The sequence below is a fragment of the Diabrotica virgifera genome, chromosome 1 (assembly GCF_917563875.1).
Source record: "Diabrotica virgifera virgifera chromosome 1, PGI_DIABVI_V3a".
Taxonomy (NCBI): Eukaryota; Metazoa; Arthropoda; class Insecta; order Coleoptera; family Chrysomelidae; genus Diabrotica; species Diabrotica virgifera.
In genome coordinates, this window is record NC_065443.1 from 221,715,427 (window position 1) to 221,728,045 (window position 12,619).

A 12,619-nucleotide genomic window follows, 5' to 3' on the forward strand; every position below is an offset into this window, starting at 1 on the left:
TAAGCATTGGTAGGTTCTATAATTTTGATAGTAATAATAAACGCCGCCGAATATTGAGAAAAAGACAGACAACAAAAATTGTAAAAACTTATAAATAAAGGGCGGATTAAATGTATGAAAATGTATAAAAATATGTACATATATGTGTAAAGATTTTTTTTTAATATATGTAAGGATTGGTCGAAAACATGTATTAAATAAATAATTAAAGCAATAATTATATAATTGATATAACTATCCTAATAACGAGTTAAAACAAACAACATTAATACTCAGCAACTTTATTTTTACATATTATACCATATATGTTAATTATTTATATTGTAAAAGGAATTTACAACTAAATATTTTTCAAAATTTTCTAGGGTAAAGGTTTGTCTTTTATCAGAAAACATGTTTATATGAAGGTATCCGAATTGCGTCCAAAATTTTGAGGGATTTTCAGGTAATATCGCTAATATGTTTTGTATGGTCAATTGCATTCGGAGCACACTAGTTCGCTCCCAAGGTCAAAAAACCCTCTTAATTACATACTAGTTCGCTCCGAAAACCATAACCTAGTTCGCTCCCATTGTTAAGCGGATTAAGTATTTATCTATTAAGTTCAAGGAAAATTAATATTGGCAAAATTGGTACTGAGACTTTTGTATTTTATACAGAAATTGTATAAAATATTGGTTGTTACATATTTATATAAATATATGACAGAGTGGAATTAGATTATTTAGATTTAGCCCAATAAATGACCGTTTTGGAGTGTAATTTTCTGCGTTACGACGGATTTGCTTGAAAATTTCGTTTTAGGTTCTACTTACCCTTCACGTCAAAGTTCAAAGTTGAACTTGTGCCGTTGGCTGTTTTTACTTGGGGGTGACATTCACCCCTTCTCATGGGTGAGAATCATACTTGTGAAATTAAGTCCAAAAATGGATAAATTGACTAATTTTAAGCAATTTTTGTTCTAGAGAGTTTTTTAAGTTAATACTTTTCGAGTTATTAGCGAGTAAAAATGTTTATTTTTCGACAAAAAAAAAACACGTTTTCGTGTGGTTTTTCTCAAATATCTAACTAAAAAATATCTATTTCGTTGAAAAAATAATATGCTTAGCAAAAGTACAGCTTGTTTAATTTCGCTGTGTATCAATTTCAATGGTTTGTCACACAAATCGTTAATTGCCTTCCGTTTAACACCATTACTTAATTCTTGCCGGTTTAACGCTGTTTTTGATAAACTTTCGTGGGTGTGGTTATCACTACTCTAAATTCACAATCAAGATGCAGTAGAAATAAACAAACCAGGACACGTTAAATGTTACAAGGAGCACTCCCGAATCATAATTTACAATGTATACACTTTGTAAATTATGATTTGGAAGTGCTCCTAGTAACATTTAACGTGACTTGGTTTGTTTATTTCTACTGCATCTTGATTGTGAATTTAGAGTATATTTAACTATACCGTTAAAAATATTTAAAGTTTTGACAAATGCTTTGCAACTTCTTTCTGCACACTGCCAATGTTTGATATTGTTAGCAAGCATTTTATGGAAGTTGTAAGTACTTGTAATTATTGTCAATAAATAACATAGACTTCTTATTTCACTTATTTCAGATTTCTCCATCATGAACTAAAGACATTCAAACCGTAACTAAAGTAATACTGATGAGATTTGCACCACTCCTCTATCTTATCATAAAATTTCAGGTGACTACTAATTACCAATCTTTTCAAAGAAATATATCACAATATCACTTGCAATTTCTTATACGTAAATGCCCAATCAAATATTGAACAAGGGAATATGAGCTCTAACATCATAATACTGACATGATAATATGGTTATAATTTTAATATAATTTTAAGTAAGGAGTAGTTTTATATTTAGGTAAATACAAAGTTTGAGAAATATTTATTAAAATTTTTATTAATAAAATGTATCAAAATACCTGCTTTATGAAGGACATATTGTCTATATACGCTGACCCTGGCTATTCATTATTATTCATTGTGTACCCAGTAAAGGCATTTTTAAACTATCTTTTCTAAGAAATATATGGCCGGAGCGAATTTACCTATGCCCCTTTTCTGTAGGGTATTAAAATTTGGCCGCCGGAGCGAACTAGTATATGCCCATTGCGTTCCGTTTCTAACAATAAAGTTTAATCCTACACAGTATTACCTGGGTTTATAGGGTTTACCTAATTAGTTTCTTAGTAAAAATAAGAGAAAATAACAGAAAGAAATTCTGTTAAACCAAATATTTCTAGAAATGTAGATAAAGCTACCTCCAGCAAATATATTTTTCTCGAACAGAAAATTAACCAGTATAACAGGGGTGAAATTTCAAGTTATATAGTTATAAATTCGGTGCTTTTTAATATAATATATTATATAAAAATAAACTGTTAGTTGATATTACGTTTATTATATTTCCCTGCTTACCTAATATTTATTAAGCTATCCTCTGACCGCAATTGGGTTGGCTAATTAAGATGAAACGCAATTCGGACTAGACGTTATCGGTGGCCAGGTAAGCAAAATATTTGGGTAAGCAAAATATTTGGGACGCAATTCGACAAGGCCCAAGAAATGGAACGCAATTCGGACTAGACGGTTTATATAAAGAGAAGCTTCGCTCCACATCTACTGAGGTAATAGGGGCAAATTTTAATTTTGGCAACAGGTTTTCATCAATACACGTTTCTATATCAAAGTTGCCTCTAAAAATGGATGACATATTCTGGATAATTTTGAAACCTTCATTATTTTCTAAAACCTGCTTAAGCTTTCCCAAAACTTTTGTACCAATGTCGCCTTTTACTTTTTGGCATTCCTTCTGAAAATTTTTAATTAGTTTCACAGAATCAACTAGAAGTTGCGACTTCTTTTCTAGTAACATAATTGTTTCCGGGATAAAACTATAATTATTTTTAATCAATATCAGATTTTTATGCACCTCCTTATTATCTAAAACTGCTTTTGATGATATGACAGCTTGTGAAGAGTCCGATATGTCGTTTATTAAGTCACTTTCAGCGTAGAAAATAGCTGCACTTAGCCAAGTACCCCATCGAGTCATTACAGGTTAGGGAGGTAGCGGTACGTCACGAAGCCTCTCTTTATATATTTGAACTCGCAAAGGAGCCTTAAGGAACACCTTTACATTGCTAATTAATTCGTTCACAAGAGGAAATTGAGTTCTGATAATCTCTGCAACTCTGTTAACTCCATGAGCTAAACAAGTAATATGAAAAAGATTCTGATAAAATATTTTTAAATTTTGCCCCAACTTAACCATATATGGGGCAGCATCCAATAAGAAAATCACAAATTTATTTAATGGAATGGCATCTGGCAAAAATAAGTTTGTCAAAGTGTCTTGAATGAATCGTGTAACGGTCAAATTGTTGGCTTTTTCATATTGTTTTGAAGATATTAAATATGAGTTTCCTGGACCATGTTCCTCTAGTGCGCCAATTAGCAAATGAACAATATATCTTCCACAGGCGTCTGTAGTTTTGTCCACAATAACATAAAAGTAATTATCACGTATGACTTCCCGTATCTGGATCATGGTTGATTTATATATAGAGTCGACACTTGACTTCCTCAACGTGGATTCATCCGGGATATTAAACTTGCAATATTTTTCCAAAAATGATCTTAGATTAACGTTATTTAATTTTTTTAATGGAGTGATAGAAGCAGCCATTGCCTTGCACAGATCTTCATTAAATTGTGTTTTAAAACGAATTAAAACACTTTTTCAATGATTGTTTACTTTTTTCCCCATTTCTAATCTTTTTTGTATTTGCAGTATGTGTGGCTGTTTTGACATGCTGATGCACGTGAAATTTTGTATGGACGTTAATCCGGAGCAAGGAGAAATTGAATAAATATTTAGAGTGATGTATGTTTAATAAATACGCGAATTAAAAATAAACGAAATGCAAACTTTTGTTTCATTAAAGGTTACTTACAATTTTTGAACATGCCGTGCAGAACACATTTTCACCTTCCATTTAAAGTTTTGCTTGCGGTTTAATCCACAGCACATTAAATTTCACTTTCGGCATTTTCTTAAAAATTTATTAAACACGTTTACACCCAACTAAAAGCAGCGCTGAACTGAAGTCCAAAAAAGCTATGCTCATTCGTTCCGGGAACTGTAAGTCTATTCAAATTATAAATGAAAAATAAATAATAGTTCATTTTATGACTATTTCTGGTTAACGCCAGGCCCCACATCCAAGTCGGTCAAGTCAATTTGCGGAGATTAACCCATTAGCGCCCAAAGTTACCATATGGTAACATAAAACACATGATTTTTAAAAATTCTCCGGTATGCCCATGGAATTAGTCAGCCACATATTTTGAGAACTATCGTTTCTAGGAATACTTCAGGCACCTATAAAACGTATCGGATTCGTTTTTTAGCCTTTTCTCAACCGTCGAGAGATAATCATATGACAGTGTGGTTTAAATTTATAGAAAAAGATGGACGTCCGTTTTGGGTAAGCAATTTTTGATAGTCTTCTAGTAACTAAATGTGCATATTTAAAAAAAAACTAAGTTTATTATACCCCAACTTATTATAAATTGTTGTATTTTATCAACAATTAAATGTAGCGCATTCGGTAGGAATAGTCAAAGTACGCCGTTACCATATGGTTGCGGTGGGCGCTTACGGAGTCATAATTTTATTTTGTTTCAGTCGTGGGTTTTTGTTAGCAGAAACGATAGTGTTACTTGTGCGATGGAAAGATAACTCTGTTGTTACAATAGCATTTACGAGTTGTGATGGTTCAGCATTGGGCACGGTAAAAAGATTTTCTCATGAAGAAAAAGGCCACATTCAAGTAAGTCAGCCTCACTATATTGCTGAATACAACAAAATATGGTGGGTACCGACTGGATGGGTCAAGGTGTTTCAACCTACCGAGTAGCAATTTGCAGTAAAAAATGGTACTGGCAAATTGTAACATGGTTGTTGGATGTTGCAGTCCATAATTCATGGCATTTATATAAAAAAATATATCCTTGCTATTGTTTAGGAGAGAATTGCCCCAAGTTCTTCTCGCAAGATATGGAAGTCGTCCCTTATATACAGGAAGACCTAGTCTACATAGACAGAACTTGCCAGATCTTCGTTTTGATCGCGTCAACCATTTGTTACATCAAGCAGTAGAAGACGATGTGCTGGAGACAGATGTACAACATCTGGACGAACAATGTGTAAAAAATGCAACGTTGGTTTGTGTGTTAATTGTTTTATAGGATACCACACCAGACAATGAAAATATTCTCAAATAAATATTTAAAAAAAATTTAAAATTTTGGTTTCAACGATCCTAAAATTCCTTAAGCGCCCAGCGTTACCATATGGTAACACCATATAATGTTTTTTTAAAAGACAGGAAACCGAAAATCTTGTTTTTTTGGATTAAATTATTAACATTTTCATCGAATTGACCCTAAAATAAAGATTTTTAAATAAAAAAAACTTGGGCGTTAATGGGTTAAGAATTGTTAAGATCTCATGTAAATAGTACCTAGAAACATTGATTAAAAACTTACCAGCTAATGCTAGAAATTAACGAACAGGCCCTCCATAATTACATCTTAATGGTTTTCAGGATTTCCATTGCAGAGTAAAGTGACGAAAATATGTAAATACAATATGTATTTACCACTTAAATATGCACTTTTTTAAAAAAAATCTATAAATATGTAATATGTAAAGATATGTAACTTACATATAATCCGCGGCCTACTTATAAAGTTATAGTCTGCAACAGTAAGCCTTACAGAGTTATCAGATAACCACTTATAGTACGGGAGGTAGCCTTGTGTTTTCTTAGAAATTTTATACCTAATAATTTTATTTGTAGCGGTTGAATTCAGCAAAAATCGGCGACAAGAAAAATAAAGGAAACAAGTAGGAAATCGCATTGGCAACAATAATTTCAGTCCTTAGGTACTGGAGGGACGCCGGTGTTCAACATTCCTCCATGGAGAGTTTGGAGTAGTTCCAATGTCTCTTTCCAGCGTTTTGCACTTGCAGTAAGTTCAATGTGTCGCTAAGCCTTCGATAGCTAAGAGGAGAACTTTTAATGAACCGTAAGATGCTGTAATTCTGGCCTGTTGAATTGTTAATGTAAATAAAACACTTTCTATTTTGCTATGACTGTAATGAAGTTGAAAAGGGCAAGAAATAGAATTTTACATGTGAACAATTGAGTTAACAACTTATCCGTGAAAGACGCCACTACACATATATTTACACTTTGTACCGGCTTTTTGCTAATTGCGGCGTGAAGAATTCTCTTCGAAAAAGCGTAAATGAAAAGAGGTTTTTGCGTACGTTCTTAATGAGTGTTGATAGTTGACTGACTGTTGCACCCCGCTCTTTCATCCCGTTAACAAATATTTCCGTTGGGTGCTTTGGGTAAAAGAGAGGGCGGAGATTAACATTCTTGGAAGTTTTCTTCAGGCACTGCGTAATGAAATTATTTATGGTTGTTACAGAGGCGGCGCGGAAATTTGTTGTTGGTGAAATAGAATTTATTTTGGGTGGAGAATACAGTTCTCCAACATTCCCCCCGGCGTTAGAGCCTTGTGGTCTAACCTACTCTTCTTTACCTTGATTAGGGAGAACCGAAATTTTAGAGATTGCCCTTGTGAATTGACCATCGATGGTCTTCAACTTGACCACTCTGACTTTGCCATCTTGCCCGGGCATTGTATCAACTACCCGTGCTAAAGGCCATTTTAGAGGAGGTACATTATCCTCTCTCAGAAGAACTAAGTCATTGACTTTTACGTTTTCCCTTGGTCGGGACCATTTTGGAGAATTTTGTAACCGGTTCAAGTAATCAACAGACCACTTCTTCCAGAAACTTTGTTGTATTTTTGCAATTTGCTGAAACATGGATAGTTTATTTTCCGGAATTTTTTGTAAGTTTTGCTCAGGATGCGCTGACAGGCTGGAGCCAATTATAAAATGCCCAGGACTGAGACAGGTGTAATCTGAAGGGTCGCTGGACATGGAACAGATAGGCCTTGAATTCATCACAGCTTCAATTTGAACCATGACAGTGTAAAACTGTTCGAAAGTGAAAGAAGAACAGCCTATTAGCCTACGCATATGATATTTTGCGCTTTTTACTGAAGCTTCCCAGAGCCCAGCCCAATGAGGAGATCTAGGGGGGATAAACTTCCATGAGGTTTGATTTTCAGAAAGGTATTCCATAATGGTTTGAGAATTAGACTTATTTTGAAAAAATTTGTATAAGTCATAGAGTTGGTTTTTTGCACCAGAAAAACATGTGGCATTGTCACTGTAAATGACGGTTGGGTTACCACGTCGGGAAATGAATCTCTTAAGTGTTAATAGAAAGGAAGAAGTTGTTAGATCAGAAACAACCTCAATGTGCACAGCTTTGGTCACCATGCACACGAAAATGGCTATGTATGCCTTGATTTTTGGCGCTTTTCGGAGTGAAGAAGATTTTAACAGAAAGGGTCAACCATAATCTACACCCACTTTTTGAAAGGGTCTTGTTGTAATGGACAACCTATCTTCAGGTAAATTACCCATAAGCTGTTGTGCAGGAGCACACGAAAATCGGAAACATATGGTGCAGTTGCGAATGATTCGTTTTGCTTCCTTTAGACCATTGAGAGCCCAGAATTTCAAACGAAGATTTGAGAGAACTGTTTGCGCACCAGCATGTCCCAATCTGAGATGTTCATTTTTGATGATAAGATTGACGATAGGATTATTGGAGGGGAGCAGTATCGGATGTTTTTGCAAATAGTCTATGTCGGGACAGTTCGTAAGTCTACCTCCAACTCTGAGAAAATTAGAAGAATCTAAAAATGGTTTTAGTGACATGAAGTTTTTATTCGAAATAAATTTGTTATTTTTAAGCGCCGAAATTTCTTTTGAAAATGCATCACCCTGTATTTTCTTGATGATGAAATCCATTGCATAATTTAACTCCGCAACAGAAAGAGGTTCAGAAATTTTTTGTTTTTTACAATTAGAAATAAAACGAAATACGTACGCTACTGTACGTTTTAAGCGTGAAATATTTGAGAAACGTGAGAAAATTTTTATCCAGAAATTTTCCACATTAGAATTTACCACGAGGCTTATTTTTCTTTCCTCGGGTAGGTTTTCGAGAACTTTGTCATTTACTAGATTGGAAACATTGAAATTTTTATCTCGCAAGCATTTGGGACCTTGCCACCAGAAGTCGCTATTGAGAATTTCAGAACCAGACATTCCTCGAGAAAGAAGGTCTGCGGCATTTTGCGCAGACTTTATGTGAAGCCATGTAAAGTTTTGAGTCAACTCTTGGACAAGAGCTACCCGGTGAGCCACGAAAACCGACCACCGACTTGGATGACTTTTACACCACGACAGAGCTACTTGGGAGTCTGACCAGAGGCTGACTGAATGAAATTTTATAGATTGATTTTCAAAGATAGAAATTATTTTTGCAACAAGTTTTGAAAGAAGAACCATTGCGCACAGCTCAAGCCTAGGAAGTGTTACCGTCTTTAACGGAGTTATCCTTGATTTGGAAGAAACTAATGCACAAGAGATGGTCTCATCCGAATAGAAAGTTCTTAGGTATACGCATGCGCCATAAGCTGCCATGCTGCTGTCTGCAAATCCATGAAGCTCAACCTTCAGAATTATTTTTTCAGAAAAATAGAAACGAGGAATTTTTAATTGTTTTAATTGTGACAAGTCCTGTAGAAAGTTGTTCCAATCGTTTAGAATAGTTTTGTCCGAAATTTCTGTGTCCCAGTGAATTTTTTGCAGATAGAGTTTCTGCATAAGCATTTTGCCTTTAACAATAAACGGATTGATGAGTCCCAGAGGGTCGAAAAATTGCGCTAACGCAGATAGGATTTTTCTTTTTGTTATTGGTGGGCAGAAATTATTTTCGGGGACGGAAATTGTTATTTGGTTTTCCGCAGGGTCCCATTTTAGGCCTAGAACCTTACTGGAAGTGGAATCGAAATTTAGGTCATATTCCTGAGTAGTATTTTTTGAATGCTCTGGGTTGATTTGTTGTAGGAATATGGATGAGTTTGAATGGAATTTATGTAAAGTAAACCCATGGCGGTTTAGAACAGAATTTAATTGCTGAAGTATTTCGAGCAATTCTTGAATATTATTTGACCCACATAAACCATCATCTACGTAGAATTGTTTTTCGAGAAAATGCTAGGCCAATGGGAATTGAACTTTATTTTTATTTGAAATTTCTTGCAAGATTCTCGTCGCAAGAATCGGGGCGCTATTCGTCCCGTATGTGATAGTATTTAATTGAATACATTTTATAGAATCGTGGGTATCGTCCCTCCATAGAATATTTTGTAGAAAGCGTTGATCTTTGTTGATCCACGTCTGTCGAAACATTTTTTGAATGTCACAGGAAAATATGAATTTGTATTGCCTGAAACGAACCAGAATGTCGAATAAATCGGGTTGAACCTGATACCCTTTTAATGAAATGTCGTTCAGACTTTTTCCTGTAGAGCTTTTACAACTAGCGTCCATGACGACACGCAAAGTTGTACTTTTATTTTGTTCGTTGATGACACATAAATGTGGAATAAAATATTTTTTGTCCGAATTTTCATTTACGAACGAAAGAGGTACATATTCAGCATGCCCTAAAGAAATATATGTGTCAATGAAATTTTTGTACTCGAAAAATAATTTTTTATCTTTTTGGAATTTATTTTCGAGTGAAAGAAAACGCCGTTTGGTTATAGAAAATGAATCACCCAGTAATTGGTGTTCTTGTGCACTTTTTAATGGAATATCTACTTCAAAGCGTCTATTTTCAAGGATCTTTGTTGTAGTTTGAAATATTTGTTCGGCCAGCTCGTCAGCTTCCGACAGAATAGGTTTTTGAGAAAGTTCTTCCATGTTCCAGAATTTCGTGAGCAGCTCGTCCGTGCTACACGTAGAAAGTAGAGCAACATCTCCAGAAGCATTGTTTGCTACTGTAGGTGCCGTCAAGTGAGGAGCAATCACGCCGGCTATTAGGTACCCCAGATGAGAAGCCTGCAAAACTGGAAGCCTAGGGCCCAGAGGAATTATGTCAGGAAGAATTAAGTCGTAGTACAAATCAGCCCCAACCAAGATGTCTACCTGACTAGGTTTGTGATATGAATCGTCGGCGAGAAAAACGTCCCTTGGAATTGGTAATTTTTTTGTAAGAATGCGGAACTGTGGAAGATTGCAAGTAATATTTTCTAAGATGGCACATGAAATTTTGAAAGACTTTTTATTATCGTTAGAATGCATTTTTATGTTGACCATCTTTTTTGAAACCGAATTACTTTGGCCTATGCCAGAAATGTTTAGAGATATGTCATATGGCTTGTAGCCCAGCCTATCAGCGAGACACTGGGTACAAAAGCTATTTTGACTTCCCGTATCGAGTAACAATCGGGCCGTTAAAGGTTTCCCGTTTTTGTCGAAAATGGTTACTTTGGCCGTAGCTAGAAGTATGTTTAAATTTTTTACGGACAAGGCAGAAAAGGAATTTGTAAAAGGTTCTTGCCCTTGAAACGAAGGAACTTGAAAGTTTGAATTTGACGAATGTTCGCGTTCGTAATTGTTTGAATTTGTAGAAGTGGACGGACTTTCATTTTTATGGGTCGTAGAAAAAGTATTATGTTTACCCGAATTATTATTTGGTGCCAGAATGTGCAAATTTGTATTATGGCGCCTTTTACAAACGGTACATACATGTTTTGATGAACAATCTTTAGAATTATGCCTACCTAGGCAATTTACGCAGAGACCTTTTGAATTCACGAATTTTATTTTGTCATCATGCTGAATGTTTTTGAAAAAGTGACATTTGTAAATTTTATGACCTTGCTTTTTGCAGAAAATGCAATAAAAGTCAGAAACAAAATTATTTGACGTATTCTTTTTATCTGAATCCTCTGATGTGTTATTACTGGATGCATGATGTGAAACTTTTACGTTTTTGGCTTGCCTAGGATTTGTATTTTCCAGGCTTTCCAGAACAATGCACCTTTTTCCAAGAAATTTAAGAAAAACATCCAATTTTGGTACATCTGAATGATTTCGCTCAGTTTCAAAAAGTCTCCTTGTTGAAAAATCTAATTTGCTTTCTAGCAGGAAAACTAAAATTATATCAATGAGCTCTGCACTTGAAAATTGCAAATTTTTTAGCAATTGCATATTTTTTGTTACGGTAGTTAGAAAATTTCTGAGGGCTTGCGGTGAGCTGTTTCTCAGTGTAGGAATGTCTATAATCTCTGTTAAGTAAGAATTTATGATTGTGACCTTATTCTGATAGCGGTTCTTTAGAATATCTAAAGCAATCGAAAAATTTTCATTTGTGACTTTCAAAGAATCCACCAACTTAAGAGAATCACCCTGTAGGTAACTTTTCAAATAAAGAAACCTTTGGATGTCAGAAAGGGACTGATTTTGTATTATCAGTGTGTCGAAGAGCTCAAAAAAACTTTCGAAGTCCCCTATTTGCCCGGAATATTTGCATATGCTTATTTCCGGGAGCTTTACGGCCACTTGCTTAGCGGCAGCGACGCTCCCTGTATTGGTAATATCCAATGCTCTAATCGAACTTTGTATTTTTGACAGAACCGCAAAATAATTTTCTTCAAATATGGCACGATCACATTTTTGAGAATCGTCCAGGAATTCAATTTCATCCTTTACGTTATTGTAATCAGAGAACAGGTCTTGTAATCGACCTTCTCTTGTTTTGAATGAGAAAACATCTTTTTCCGAGTCATGGTTTGCTTCTAGCCACGTTTGAATTCTATTAACAGAATCTAGAATTGAAAGCTTTTTGTTTAATAATTTACTTAAACCTTTTTTGCTCATTGTAATAACTTTAATTTGTTTATTTTTGAATGAAATTATTATTTATTTTTGAATTTTAACAAGCATGCAATATTAAACCAAAAATTCAACCCTGAATAGTTCTTTAAATAGTGTTTAACTTTATTAGAGTATCATTTCGCAAGAGATCTTTGAAAATTAACTTTTTGAATTTACAATATATAGAAAAGTTTATTTTGTACGTCACCCCTGGGCTCTTGGAACTTGAATGTGGGCTGCTTTTCCTGGAATCAGCTAGTCCTTGAACACCACTTCTTGAAGTAAACTATTATCACTGTTTTTGTTCACAGAATGTTTATTTGTCCGTAGAATAAATAACGCAATCACTTTATCTCTTGGAATTATTGTCTATTCGACGAGAATATCCGAAAAACGCGACACTTTTAATGTCTTTTAGAAAGAGTTGGCATTAGCCAGAAATGTTTTTTAACAAATAATAGAATTAGATAGAAACTTGAATTGAGTGTTTTTAGGCCAGAAAAGTTCGGTCGATGGATCAAATGTGGCTCTAAGGGCCAAATTCGGCTCTTAGAAACAAAATCCGGTCTCGGAGGAACAAAATGTAGGGACGCCGGTGTTCAACATTCCTCCATGGAGAGTTTGGAGTAGTTCCAATGTCTCTTTCCAGAGTTTTGCACTTGCAGTAAGTTCAATGTGTCGCTAAGCCTTCGATAGCTAAGAGG